The following is a 15644-nucleotide window of genomic DNA, read 5'->3' on the forward strand; positions in this document are numbered from 1 at the left end:
TTGATAGGTGTGTAGTGGTATCTTATTCCTGTTTTAATTTGCAATTCCATAATGACATGTTGTGGAGCATCTTTTCATATGCTTATTTGCCATCTATATATCTTCTTTGGTGAGGTACTTGAACACTGTGTTGAACACCGTGTGAACACTGTGTTCAAGTGTTTGGCATTTTCTAATGGGGTTGTTTATTTTCTTAGTGTTGAGTTTTGAGAGTTCTTTGTATGTTTTGGAAAACAGTCCTTTATCAGATATGTGTTTGGTAGATATTTTCTCCCAGTCTGTGGCTTGTCTCCTTATTCCCTTGACATTGTCTTTCACAGACCAGAAGCTTTTAATTTTTTTTTTTTTTGGCGTTACGCAGGCCTCTCACTGTTGTGGCCTCTCCCGTTGCGGAGCACAGGCTCTGGACACGCAGGCTCAGCGGCCATGGTTCATGGGCCCAGCCGCTCCGCGGCACGTGGGATCTTCCCGGACCGGGGCACGAACCCGTGTCCCCTGCATCGGCAGGCGGACTCCCAACCACTGTGCCACCAGGGAAGCCCCAGAAGCTTTTAATTTTAACGAAGCCTAGCCTATCGATAATTTCTTTCATGGGTCCTGTCTTTGGTGTTGTATCTAAAAAGTCATCATCGTGTCCAAGATCACCTAGATTTTCTGCTATGTTATTTTCTTGGAGTTTTATAGCTTTGCATTTTCCATTTAGGTCTATGATGCACTTTAATTTTTGTGAAGGGGGTAAGGTTTGTGCTTCGATTCTTTTTTTTGTCCTCCCTGTGGCTGTCCATTTGTTCTAGCACCATTTGTTGAAGACTATTTTTATGCCATTTGCATTGCCTTTGCTCCTTTGTCAAAAATCAGTGGACTATATTCACGTGTGTCTTTTTCTGGGCTTTATTCTGCTCCATCATCTATTTGCCTATTCTTGCACCAATATCAGACTGTCTTACTTACTGTAGCTTTATAGTAAGTCTTGAAGTCAGGTAGTCTCAGCCCTCCAACTTTGTTCTTCTCCTTCAGTATTACGTTGGCTATACCAGGTTTTTCTGCCTCTCCATATAAATTTTAGGATCAGTTTGTCAATATCTATAAAATAACTTGCTGACTTTTTTATTGGGATTGCATTAAATCTATAGATCAAGTTGGGAAGAACTGACATCTTGACAATATTGAATCTTCCTGCCCATGAATATGGAATATCTCTGTATTTAGTTATTCGTAGATTTCTTTCATCAGAGTTTTGTAGCTTTCATCACACAGATCTTGTTCATATTTTGTTAGATTTATACCTAAGTATTTCACTTTTGAGGATCTAATGTAAATGGTACTGTATTTTTAATTTCAAATTACACTTGTTCATTGCTAGTATATAGAAAAGTGGTTGACTTTTTGCTTATTAACCTTGCATCCTGCAACCTTGCTATATCATTTATTAGTTCCAGGAGTTTTTGTTGTTGTTATTGCTTTTTTTAAAATTTTTATTTTATATTGGAGTATAGTTGATTAACAATGTTGTGTTAGCGTCAGGTGTACAGCAAAGTGATTCAGTTATACATACACATGTATCTATTCATTTTCAAATCCTTTTCCCATTTTGTTGCTGTTACTGTTTTTGTTGTTGATGATTTGTTTGGATTTTCTACATAGACAAGCATGTCATCTGCAGCCCAAAACAGTTTTATTTCTTCCTTCCCAATTGCCATAACGTCTTGTCTTATTGCATTGCTAGGACTCCCAGTGCGATAACTGAAAAAGAGTGTTGAGAGATAGCATCATTGCCTTGTTCCTGCCTTGTTCCTTGTTCCTGAGAAGCGTCTAGCTTCTCACCATTAAGTATGATGTTGACTGTAGGCTTTTTGTAGATGTTCTTTATCAAGCTGAGGGAGTTCTCCTCTCTTCCTGGATTGATGAGAGTTTTTACCGTGAATGAGTATTCCATCTTATCAAATGCTTTTTATCATCTTTTGATATGATCATGTGATTTTTCTTGTTTAGCCTGTTGATGTGACTGATTACAATAATTTAGTTCAAATACTGAGCCAGCCTTGCCTACCTGAAATATAGGCCATGTTGTGTAAAATTTGGGGTGTGTAATCCCACATAGTATATAATTCTTTTCATACACTGTTGGATTCAACCTGCTAATATTTTATGGAGGATTTTTGCATCTATGTCACAAGAGATATTGGTCTGTACTTTGTTTTCTTTTCTTGTAATGTCATTATCTGGTTTTGGTGTAAGGATACTGCTCATAGAGTGAGTTAGGAAGTATCCCCTTGGCTTCTATCTTCTGAAAGAGATGGATGAGTATTGGTAGAATTTTCCCTTAAATGTTTGGTGGAATTTCCCAGTGAACCCATCTCGATCTGGTGCTTTCTGTTTTGGAAGGTTATTAATTATTGATTCAAGTACTTTAAGATATAGGTCTATTCAAGTTGTCTATTAGGTCTTTTTTTTTTTAAAAAAAGATAATTTTATTGCTTTGAGTGGCATCAATAGATAGTCTTGCTATCTACTGGTTATCGGAAGGAATTCGTTTTATTTTTTTAATAAATTTATTTATTTATTTATGGCGGTGTTGGGTCTTCGTTGCTGCGCGCGGCTTTCTCTAGTTGCGGTGAGTGGGGGCTACTCTTCATTGCGGTGCACGGGCTTCTCATTGCGGTGGCTTCTCTTGTTGCGGGGCACGGGCTCTAGGCACGTGGGTTTCAGTAGTTGTGGCACACAGGCTCAGTAGTTGTGGCTCACAGGCTCTAGAGCGCAGGCTCAGTAGTTGTGGCACATGGGCTTAGTGACTCCACAGCATGTGGGATCTTCACAGACCAGGGCTCAAGCCCGTGTCCCCTGTATTGGCAGGTAGATTCTTAACCACTATGCCACCAGGGAAGTCCCTAGCAGGTCTTGAATATAGCTATAGGCACACTAACGAAAGTTAAGCTGATTCAACTAGTTATAAAACCATGACAGCTGGCTTAGAATACATCAGAATCACTTTGGTCCTTTTCATAAATAAAGACTCTTACAAAATACATACACACACAAACAAGATTTTGATTCAGTAGATAAGAAGCCAGGAATCTAGACTTTAAAAGAACATTACCAGGTGATTCTGACTCTGACGCAGGTAGACTGTGGACCACACTCTGAGAAACAATGTTTGAGATTAGACAAGATTAGATTTGATCAATTTGTTTCCCCCCCACTTTTAATGTGCTAAAATGGACCAAAATTTATTCCTAAGAAAATACCTGGCTTTGCCTTGTAAGGGCTGCTCATCTTAACATCCATAAAAGGACTTCAACACTAAAGGGTGACTATTTGTGGCCTACATAGGAGAACTTACATCTCCTCTTCACTGGAATGAATGAAGAGAAAGAAATCTCTGTATTGGTCAAGAAAAGGTAGAGATGGGAAGCAGAAATAATGCAGTAGGTCATGCTTTAATCTGTAGCTGAGGGACTTCCCTGGTGGTCCAGTGATAAAGAATCTACCTTCCAATGCAGGGGACGCAGGTTCGATCCCTGGTCGGGGAACTAAGGTCCCACATGCTGTGGGGCAACTAAGCCCACGCATGCCACAACTACTGAGCTCACGCGCCTCAACTAGAGAGAGGAAAACCCGCACACCACAACTGGAGAGAAGCCCGCGCGCCACAACTAGACAGAAACCTGTGCGCTACAAAGAAGAGCCCATGTGCCGCAACAAAAGATCCCACATGCTGCAACTAAGACCCAACGCAGCCAAAAACAATAAAGAAAATAAATAAACAAAATAAATACATAGTTTAAAAAAAGAGAAATGAAATACTTAAAAAAAAATCTGTAGAGGAAGGCCAACTATTATGTTGCCGTAAGAGTCATATGTATTTAAGCTTCGTTAGTGTGCCCTTTGGCTAGACCCAAAGACCCAGGTGTAATTCCCCAAGGCATCTGCCAGTGTGAAGTGAAAAGACATCAGGTGTTCCCACAGGCCCCTCCTCAAGTTCGATAATTTGCTAGAACAGCACACAGAACTTGGGAAAACAGTTTACTTATTGGTACTGGTTTAGTATGAAAGATACAACTCGTTAACAGCCAAGTAGAAGAGATGCCTAGGGCCAGGATGGGAGAGGCAGCACGCAGCTCCATGCCCTCTCTGGATACACCCCCTTCTCAGCACCTTGATGTGTTCACCAGCTCTAAAGCTCTCTGAACCCCTTCAGTTAGGGGTTTTTATGGAGGTTCCATGATGTAGTCATGATTGATTAAATCACTGGTCAATGGTGACTGATGAACCCAACTTTCAGCCTCCTCTCCTCCCTGGAGGTTGGGGGATGAGGTTGAAATTCTTTAATCACATAGTTGGTTTCTCAAGCAACCAGCCCCCATCCTCAAATTCTCTAGGTGCCCACCAGTGGAGGCTGATGGTACGTTTTCAAAAGGGACGTGTGACATCCAGTAAGAAATATATATTTGGTCTTTGTCCTCGGTTCCTGACACAGCTTCTAAAACTCTTGTAATTTACTGAGTGATAGGAGTCATGGGAGCATCTTTTGTTATTCACAACAATCCCCTTTCAACCATACTTGAATTTATGTTCATAAGATGACTTTTAATTTTGTATCTATATGAGATGATGGATGTTGACTAAACTTACTGTGATAATCACTTCATAATACATGTAAATCAAATGCTGTAAACCTCAAACTTATACAGTGCTGGATGTCAATTATATCTCAATAAAACTGGAAGGAAAAAGAAAGAGCCATTTTCAACATCTGTTCTTTACTGTCCTCAGCATGTAAGTCATGTTTAAAAGAAGAAATAAAACAAGTATAGAAATAATTATCATGTAATATAGAAGATAAAAGATATTCAGAAAAGAACCATGAGAATTTTTGTTTGTTTTTAACAGCTGCTCTCCTTTTGGTTTTCTTTTTATTTGTTTTTAATTTATTTTTGGTTGTGCTGGGTCTTCATTGCTGTATGTGGGCTTTCTCTAGTTGCATCAAGCTGGGGGCTACTCTTTGTTGTGGTGCATGGGCTTCTCATTGCGGTGGCTTCTCTTGTTGCGGAGCACGGGCTCTAGGTGCGCGGGCTTCAGTAGTTGTGGCATGCAGGCTCTAGAGTGCAGGCTCAGTAGTTGTGGCACACGGGCTTAGCTGCTCCGCAGCATATGGGATCTTCCTAAACCAGGGATCAAACCTGTGTCCCCTGCATTGGCAGGTGGATTCTTAACCACTGTGCCACCAGGGAAGTCCCAAGAAGTATGGGAAGTTAGAGAACACTTTAGACTACTTTCAAATGACCAAGATAATTTGGGATAGAGCAATTCTCTTACTTGAAGATACAGTCAAACTAAGATCGCACTGAGGGGAAAAATGGGATAGGAAATAAATATAATTAGGGAGGTGGGATGCAGAGGAAAGTCTTTCTTGATCTTCTCTTCAAGATAAGAGCAAGTTTGGTCACTTTTTCTAATCTGCCTGTGTGTCATAAGTATTGTAGTGATCTTTGGGAATGAGAACCTTTAGTGTAGAGCTAGTTCATAATTAAATTGGCCATGTTCATACTGTGCAGGGCTTATGTCCCAGTTTGCACAGGAAAGTCCCTGTGCATGTAGCCCCAAGTGATTATTAATCGTGCCCCCCTCACTCAGAGTAAATGCGGTTGCCCTAGCTTTAGATAAGAACAAAAATAATCCTTCACTGGACTCTGGTGCCCTCTTGTGATTAAAGCATAAAAAGTCATTACAGGGGCTCCCCTGGTGGCGCAGTCATTGAGAATCTGCCTGCCAATGCACGGGACCCAGGTTCAACCCCTGGCCCTGGAAGATCCCACATGCCACGGAGCAACTAAGCCCGTGCGCGACAATTACTGAGCCTGTGTGCCTAGAGCCCGTGCTCCGCAACAAGAGAAGCCACCGCAGTGAGAAGCCCGTGCACTGCAATGAAGAGTAGCCCCCTCTCACCGCAGCTAGAGAAAGCCCATGCGCAGCAACGAAGACCCAACAGAGCCGGAAATTAATTCATTGATTAATTAATTAATTATTTTTAAAAAGTCATTACAGAAACCAAAGAGCTTTCTTCTGAAAGAAGAAACCACTGCAAAATGCGGACATCCCAAAGTGGGTCATCTACTAACTTCCCTCCACATCTCAGCTTTGAATTTCATGTCACCAGACTTCATCACTGACTGCTCTCCACGGCTGCTGCTTTCTCGGGACTCCAGGACCTCTTCCCCCATTAATCAGTAACTGGCGCCCTGTCAGTCTCTCTAACACTTTCTGTCGTACCTCTTGGTGAATGCAACATACTCATAAGTGATTTTTCTAGCATGCTGGCCTCTGCCTACCTTGAACTTCTCTCCTCCAGTGTTCTTGTTCTCCACCCTGCTTCAGCTATTCACCTCCAGGGCGTGCCGTGGACACAGTCATTCGCAACCTCATTTTATGCGTCGTGCTCTCTGCACCTCCCCACCTAGCTCCTTCTAGTAACCCAACTCTAACACACCCCCCACAAGGACCTATAATCATTAACTTCACAAATATTTCACTCTGCCTCATCCCTACTGGTATCTTTAATCTCCATACCAGCTGAAATTCCATGATCATTCATTATGATAATACCCTTGCAAACACCCTCAACTCCCTTGTTCCTCTTTTGTGTTGCCACTTGCTTGGCAAAACCAGAATCTCTAGTTAAATTCAAACCTCCCCCACTCTGTGCCTGCACCCCTGCCCCTGAATATGGATGGAGAAAAACACATAAAAATTATGATTGTCTGATTTTAAATTCATGATAATGAATCTTAATGCTGGGACTCTGAATGGACTCTAGCAACTCACACTCAGAGCCCATAGCTTCAGAGAACCTAGTAGCAGAAGGGGAAGTGGCACACATGACTCTGGCCTCCCAACTGCACTAGCGCCCATGGCCACAGGTAACTGGGCAGCAGCGGCAATGGGGCCTGGGACACCGTTCCTCCACTGGTTGAGGTACTCATGACCCCAGCCCTTGCACCCATCATCAGCAGTGGTAGAGCCTGCAAACCTTACAACACCAGACATGGTAGGGATACCTGTTTGACCCCAGCTCCCCTCCCAATGTCTCCCTCCCCCCACTGGGCAGCCTGTGTCTCAAGGGATCCTGGATGCAAGGAAAGAGCCCACCATCCCAGTGACAAGAGCAGTTCTGGCAGAAACAAGGCAATAACCACCCCAGAGGAACAAGAAGTGACAACAAAGGCATGGAGCCACACCTCTTACAGAGACAGCTGAGAATGGCAAGTGCTGAATCTCAAATATGACCAGAGGCAGCTCAGGTGAAAGAAACCATAAACTTGTATGATACCACCATCTACTGGAAAACAAAAGAAAGGACTCTAACAGCTAACCTGTCATTTAACTTCAAATGCACCAGAAGAGGAATACTTCACCAAGCAACATGAAGAACCACAGTAACACTGTACCATGAAAAGAAAATGACAATTTTCCAGAAACCAAACTTAGAGTCATGAATATTGTGATCTAACTGATAGAGAATTTGAACTAGCTGTCTTGAAGAGACTCAACAAGGTACAAGAAAACTCAGAAAGGCAGTTTAATGAGCTCAGGAATAAAATTAATGAACAGAACGAATACTTTACCAAAGAAACTGAACCTCTAAAAGAGAACCAAAAAATTCTGGGGCTGAAGAACACAATAAACGAGATGAAGAACGTATTAGAAAGTACTGGAAATTAAGCAGGTCATATGGAAGAGGGAATTAGTGAGCTTAAAGACAGAAATCTGGAAATCATACAAGCAGAAGAGAGAGAAAAAAGATAAAAATATTAGGAAATTCTTTGAGAGATATCCAACTCTTTTGGGAAAGGCAACATTAGGATAATGGGCACCCCAGAAGGAGAAAAGAGAGAGAAGGGAGCAGAGAAATTATTTAAAGACATAATAGGTGAGGACTTCCCAAACATGGTAAAGGAACTGGACATACAAATCTATGAAGCTAAGAAAATACCTGAGTACCTCAATGCAAAAGACCTTCTTCAAGACACATTATATTAAAACTGTCAAAAGTCAATGATTAAAAAAAAAAGGAATTTTAAGGACAACCAGAGGAAAAAGGATGGTAACCTACAAAGGAACCCCTATTATGCTATCAGCAGATCTCTCAGCAGAAAACCTACAGGCCAGGAAGGAGTGCAACATTCTCAGATACTGAAAGATAAAAGCTGTCAGTCAAGAACGCTCCACCCAGCACTTACCTTTCATATATGAAGAAGAAATAATTTCCCAGACAAATTTGATGGAGTTCATCATCAGTAGACTGCCTTACAAGAAATGTTGAAAGGAGCTTTTCTACCAGAAACAATACGGCAGAAATACACAAAATTTTAAGCAAGGTGATAAACAGAACTAGAAGATTGTAACTCTTTATCAGAAAAGGTTTTTAAGCACTTAATTACGGTAAAAGGGTTAAAGGGAGAATAAAAGAAAGCAGAAAAATAGCTAGCTATCTCAGTATGGTGACAAACACAACATAAAAAGCTATAATTTGAAATAACAAAAACATAAACGTAAATGAAAACAAAATGCTTGCAGCAGAAAAAGCACCGCTTTATCTATGAGACTTTTTATAGAAACCTCAGGGTAACCACAAAACATAAACATAGAGCAGAGACACGAAACATAGAAAAAGAGAAAACTCAGAAGAATATCATAGAAAACGAGCCAACTAAAATGGCAGACAGAAACACAAGAAAAAAGAAACAATGGAGATATAGAGCAAACAGAAAATAGAAGATTAAATGGCAGTTCTAAGAGAAAAGGGAACCCTCCTTCACTGTTGGTGGGAATGTAAATTGGTGCAGCCACTGTGCAGAACAGTATGGAGAGTTCTCAAAAAACTAAAAATAGGACTATCATATGACCCAGCAATTCCACTGATGGGTATATATGCAAAAAAACCCAAAACCCTAATTCAAAACGATACATGCACCCCAGGGTTCACAGCAATATTATGTACAATTGCCAACGTATAGAAGCAACCTAAGTGTCCCTCAACAGATGGATGGAAAAAGAAGATGTAGTGTATATATGTACAATGGAATACTATTCAGTCATTAAAAAGAATAAAATTTTGCCATTTGCATCAACATGGATGGACTTGGAGGGCATTTTGCTAAGTGAAATAAGTCAGACAGAGAAAGACAAATACTGCATTATATCATTTATATGTGGAATCTAAACAATACAACAAACTAGTGAATATAACAAAAAAGAAGTAGACTAACAGGTATAGAGAACAAATTAGTGGTTACCAGTGGGGAGAGGGAAGGGGGGGCAATATAGGAGGAGGAGATTACAGAAAGGGGGGTTATTATGGGATATATGAAATCATCTGTGTGAAACTTTCGAAAACTGTGAAGCACTATAGAATTTAAAGAATACTTCATTCAATAAAAAAAATAGGTGGCAAGACAAATTTTCCCCAAGGGCAGTAGTCTGATACCCTCTGGACTGGCGGTCACAGTTGGGCATTTTCAAAGGCCTTAAGGAAGGCCAGCGTGATAAGAACAAAGATGAGAGAGAAGGGAGATGAGGTTGGAGAGATATACAGGGGCCAGATCACATAGACGCTTGTTGACCACAAGGAGGATTTGATTTATTCCCCCTCATCCATTCACCTACCGAACATCCATCAAAGACCTACTAGGAGTTAGGGGCTGGGACTACACAGAAGTTAGGCTCAGTCCTCAGCCTCCTGGAGCCTCGATGGAGAGAAGAGGCATAAGCGAAGGAGTTTTAACACAGTATCACATTTCCTTTCTGAGTCATGGCGTACGCTCCATTCCATCACCTGAACCATGGGATTCCTGCTCTGAGCTTTACTCTACTGCCTTCGTCTGAGCCTTTATTAATTCTCTCCATGATGGTTGCAACAGTCTATTTAAACAGCTCTCTGCCTGTAGTCTAACCTTTTCCCAAACTGGCCTCCATGCTGCAGCAGGAGACACTTCTAAAATGCAATTCTGATTGCACTCCCCAGCTTCAAACTACATTGATGTCTTCCATTGCTGTCAGAGTTAAGTTCAAGCTTTTAAGAGGACATGTAAAGCCTTGCGTGATCGGGCCCTTGCCAACTTCTCATCATCATCTGCTCTCTATCCCCTCAGTGGGAAGCGCTAGCTGACAGCTCAGGACATCTACTTATACACGCGTAAGAACATGTGTAACTCATGATTAAGTCCTGGGGTAACATCTACATCAAAGAACAGCATTTGATACCTGCTCACGCAATATCTTCTTGCTGTTGGTGTTTCTACTATAAAGTATAATTATGAATTGAGCAAGACTTAGAAATAATAAGAGCAAACACACATAGAGATAGTCTGTGCCTGGAACTGTTAAGTCATTTAATCCTCACAACCACCATATGAGGTAGGTGGTATCATTGTCTCCATTTTACAGATTAGGAAACTGAGGCACAGGATGGTTAAGTCCCCGAGGATCGCACAGCTTATAAGTGTGACGGCATCAATATTCAAACCCAGGAATTCTGACTCTATCATCTCTGTTGTTAAGCACACAAAACCTCCTCATTAAACCATAAATATGTTCTTTAAAAATACTGACCGAAGCTATGCCTGTAGTCTAAAAGCATGGTCTCTGGATGGTAGCATTCAAATCACCTGGGAGCTATTAGACATGCGAACTCTCAGGCCTGGGCCCTGACCTACTGAATCAGATCTCTGAAGTTAGGGCCCAGGAATCTGAGTTTTAGCAAGCTCCCCAGGTGATTTTCAATCACAGTAAAGTCTGCGAAGCCCTGCTCTAAAATGCTTATTCCTAGGGAGTAGAGGCGCTAATGGATGCAAAGGTTATGACAAACGTGGATAATTCTGACAATCCTAGAAACAGGACTCTTTTTAATGCACAAACGTTTCAAATTTTGACATTAAAAGTCAACAAATCCTAGCAGAGAACAATAATGGTTGTCATAGGTTTTGAGAGGATGCTTGACGGGATGAAGAAAAGTACAGGATAAACCTGAACTTACAGCAAACGGCCAAGTTTCAATCCAACACACCTACTAACCAGCTGTGTGACTTTTCAGAAATTGCTTAACTGGAGCCTCAGTTTCTTCACTGACAGGTAAAAATAATAATCCCCTTGACGTGTACCCCATGATGGCTGTGAAAAATCAAGCAGGGTGAGATACGTGACAATGCTTTGTATGGAAGGATAGCGTGCTGATCAAGTTTCCTTTTCTGCCGTATCTGTTTACAAAAGAATACACGCATTTTCCCTTGTACTCAGGAAATGGATAGGATTTTGGGTCACTTGCAGTGACTGAAGAGATCCCTCCTTTCTTTAGTGAAGGTTGCAGGAGATAACACAGCCGGAATGAGGGGCTGCTCCAGGCTTGGAAAGTCAGGGAAGTGGCCTCACCTGAGAGAATGGGGCCAAAGCGCTGACAGGTGGTGGTAGGACTGTGATCATATGTCTCTAAACTCATCTGTAGCTTTACAATTTCTCCCCCCGTAGAAGTTCATGCAGGCTTAGCTGAGGCTGATACACAGCCCTGCTGCGCTTCTTACTGCCTGTCAGTGTGGCCTGCTTTGGTGTGGGCTCTTTACAGCAGCTTCTGTTTTGATTAGGCAGCCTTTGTGCCAAGCAAGTTGTTAAATTTTTAAGTAACACCCCCGTTATGCTCCATAATGGAAAGGAATGTTATTTGACGTTTATTTCAAACAGAAGCAACTCCCCTCCGTCTGGGATGGTTTAATGGATTCATACTGAACCTCACCAGGCCTGTTCACGCCACTGACCTTTGATTCCATTGACTGTCCTTGACTCAATGACAAATAGTTCCAGCATGTTCATTAAAACAATGCAATTTTAGGGCTTCCCTGGTGGCGCAGTGGTTGAGAGTCCGCCTGCCGATGCAGGGGACACGGGTTCGTGCCCCGGTCTGGGAAGATCCCACATGCCGCGGAGCGGCTGGACCCGTGAGCCATGGCCGCTGAGCCTGCGCATCCGGAGCCTGTGCTCCGCAACGAGAGGCCACAACAGTGAGAGGCCCGCGTACCGCAAAAAAAACCCGAAACAAAACAAAATGCAATTTTAAATTTACCTATGCTGTCTCAAGCACATTTTTCTAGCTGAGGAAGACGCGAGCTACTGCTCTAGAAAAACTCCCATGCATGTGAGGGAAAGAATTCTATTATCACGCTGGGGTTTCTTGTGTTCACTTTGCACATCTGACTTCCCGGGCCACAACTTGCCTTTCTTTCCCTTTTCTTCTCCCATTGTTTGCTTCTCCCCTCAAGAGGCACAGAATAGGTACCCTCCCTGTTATTTGTTTTTTGCCCTCTTGGCTTGTGGCTTTCGGATTAAAAGCAACTTTCTGATAAATATGTATCATTTAGGACAGAGGGCTGCTCGATTTAAAGAGGAACACTCTCACAAGAAGAGAAAACACATCAATCGTATTCCATACTCCAACTGACTTTAAACTGCATCACAGATTCGCACGCTGTACGATCTTCACCTCCAAATGGTAGGAGGAAGACACCAGTTATTTTTCTAGATGTGTAATTTTCAACTGAAGCTGAAACGTTCAAAGGACCACTCGCTACCCCAGTTAAGGCACGATGTGGATACTTATTCCCCAAAATTGCAACAATGTTTCTGGCTCTGCTCAAAGTGGCCCATGCGGTCTACGGAGCAGACCAACATCCTCTCTCACTTGGGGGGACGTGGCTTACCACATCTAGGAACTATTTAACACAACCGCCCAAACTCTGAGACTGTCCATCAAAGCAGGTACGACCTGGGCACAATGGTGTCTGATTTTCCTCCCAGGCGCTCTGCATAAATCATGTGCTCAGCCGAATGCCTTCACTCTGCCAGCATCTCCCAACCCCTTTCCCCCAAAAGCAACAGACCGAGAGGGTGTTAGCCGTTGTTACCCGTGGTTCATGGGCCCGCAGCACCGAGGTCACCTGGGAACGTGTCAGATATGCAGAGTCTCAGGCCCACTGAATTCTGCTGCTTTTTAACAACATCTCCAGGTGATTCATACACACATTCAAGTATGAGAAGTACTGGTTTAATCGACACACTTGTTAAAAGCACATACCAAAAAAGAATCAAGATTCTCCACTCAGTGTGAACATGTGAAAAAAACAAAAACAAACAACTCACCTCCGTTATGATCTGTGATGCTGGAAGGAAAGCACCTTGGTAGAGAGGCAGTGGTGATACTGAGAAGATTTGGACTCTTGTTGGCTTTCCCACAGAGACTTAGACCAAGGTCCGCGTCTATTAAAGTCCAGGAGCTTCCCTTCCTTCCAGCTCTCAAGGTGCAAGAGGAAGCACCAGAGAGGAAACTTACCAGCCCCCGGCTAGGTCTTCCGACTACCAGAAAGACTGAGGCTTTCCAAATAAGCTAGCCGTGGGATAATGTCCAGTTCTCCTATCTCCTTGAGTTCCTTTTTTCTCCACTGTTAGCTGGTTATTAACCACATTTCCTTCTCGATCACTGGGATTCAAACAGACAACCTAATGCCTCTAACCAGCCTGGGATCCTTTTCCGACGTTCCTGGCAAGGGGATAAAAAAGGCAGAAATTCACGTGTCAGAGAGATATTTTTATATCTTTTCCTTTGTGCAAGAGAATCCTGACGACAGTATCTCCGACACTCATGGCAACTTTAGCAAGGATAAAAACCGATTCTAGCAAATAGTTTTGCTCTGTGTAAACTTCCTGTCTTTTGCTAGATGTGACGTAACAGGGGCCTCCTTTCACAAGCTCTGTCTTCTAGCAAAAGAATACAAGCAGGAAGATAACACAGATTTGGAAAGGAAGTGAAAGAAACCAAAGCACAGCTGGCATTAGGTTTCAGTGCAAAGGCCCACTAGAGATTTGAAGAGAAGAACTATATTTGGAACCCGCTATCCTTCTAATGTTCTTTTCTAAACCAGAAGTATAACAGGAAGTTAAGGTTGTATTAAATAGGCATTTCAGCGAAAACATGAAGGATGTCAGGTGACAAAATCTGACACATACTAAGAGCTTCTGGCTCCACCCTTTACCACCCGTGACCAGTTTTTTGATCCAAGGCTTCGCAACATAAAATGGTGGTAACAATCGTGCTTTCCTTAGAGAGCTGGCATAACAATATCATGAGATACGTGAAACGCTGATTACTGAACTCGCCTTGCTGGACGTCCTCTTTATGGTCAAGTCACTATCCTGATTTTCCTCTCTACCGTGCATACCTAAGCACAGCTCAGGCAGTCAGTAAATATTTACTGAAATGAAATGCAAGCTGTTAAGAAATTCCATCTATTTCTTTTTTTCTTTTCTTTTTAAAATTTATTTATTTATATTTAAAAATTCTTTTGGCTGCATTGGGTCATCGTTGCTGCGTGCAGGCTTTCTCTAGTTGCGGCGAGCGGGGGCTACTCTTCATTGCAGTGCACAGGCTTCTCATTGCGGTGGCTTCTCTTGTTGCGGAGAACGGGCTCTAGGGCATGTGGGCTTCTGTAGCTGTGATGCACGGGCTTAGTTGCTCCCTGGCATCTTCCCGGGCCAGGGTTCGAACCGGTGTCCCCTGCATTGGCAGGCGGATTCTTAACCACTGTGCCACCAGGGAAGTCCCATCTATTTCTTTTTATCATTTTTAATGTGGTAAAATACATATAACATAAAATTTTAGCCATTTTTAAGTGTCTGATTCAGTGGCATTAATGACATTTACAATGTTATGTAACCATCACCACTACCCATTTCCAAAACTTTTTCATCACCCCAAATAGAAACTCTGATCATGAAGAAATAACCCCTCCAGGGTTCTTTTTATTATTATTATTATTATTATTTTTTTGCGGTACGTGGGCCTCTCACTTGCTTCCTAACTGATATAGACCCATGGTCGACTTAGGTAAGCTGACTGAGTAAACTCTTAGCAAAGCTCAGAGTACCTGGGCTCAAATTCTCATGATTCCCATTTATTCCAAACAATAAACATTAGATAAGTCCTTGCTTAAGAAGTAACTGAGGCCTTTTTTCCATTGAGGTAAATCTAAGTGCTCCCAATTTAGGAAACACATATTGCTTTTCTGAAAGAAGGTAACACAAACTTTAATTTTCAAATTCCTCCCATGTTTCATGTAACATGTAATTTTATGTTATTAAATGTAATATTAAGACAATAGTAATTCAATATGGGGAGGAAAGGAGGAAGGCAGGAAGGGAGGAAAGGGGAGAAATTTGAACCTAAATATTTACCTATAAAGGTATATGGTTAAACAAAACAGAGCGCATGCTTACAACAGAATAGTATACAAAAAAGAATGAGATAGAAATTTATGTACTGTTTTGACAGAGAAAGATCTCCAAGACATATTAATTATAAAAAGCAAGTTGCTAATAAACACAGGGCATATAAGTTCACTTATGTTAAAATGCACCCATGTAGACAGACACACACACTTGCCCTCACAAAACAAAACTATGTATTTCTGTATGTACCCATCTATGTATGTAATCACATAGAAAAACCTTTGGAAAGATATGACTCAAAATGGCAGCAATGTCTGGAAAGTATGGGCTTAGGAGGCGGGGATACTTTTTTGAACATATACATCTCTGTTGTTTAAAGA

At 41.9% G+C, this 15644-nt stretch overlaps 1 protein-coding gene across 1 annotated transcript in view; it reads right to left on the minus strand.

The window, feature by feature from the left end:
* The window catches only part of ABCG2 (ATP binding cassette subfamily G member 2 (JR blood group)), a 124231-nt gene extending 110588 nt beyond the window's left edge, over nt 1-13643 (minus strand). Inside the window, exon 1 of the mRNA XM_060011966.1 lies at nt 13183-13643. The gene's annotated coding sequence lies outside the window, so the exon portion shown is untranslated. The remainder of the gene's footprint in view (nt 1-13182) is intronic.
* Between the last annotated feature and the right edge of the window lie 2001 nt (nt 13644-15644).

This window comes from Delphinus delphis, chromosome 5, assembly GCF_949987515.2.
Source record: "Delphinus delphis chromosome 5, mDelDel1.2, whole genome shotgun sequence".
Taxonomy (NCBI): Eukaryota; Metazoa; Chordata; class Mammalia; order Artiodactyla; family Delphinidae; genus Delphinus; species Delphinus delphis.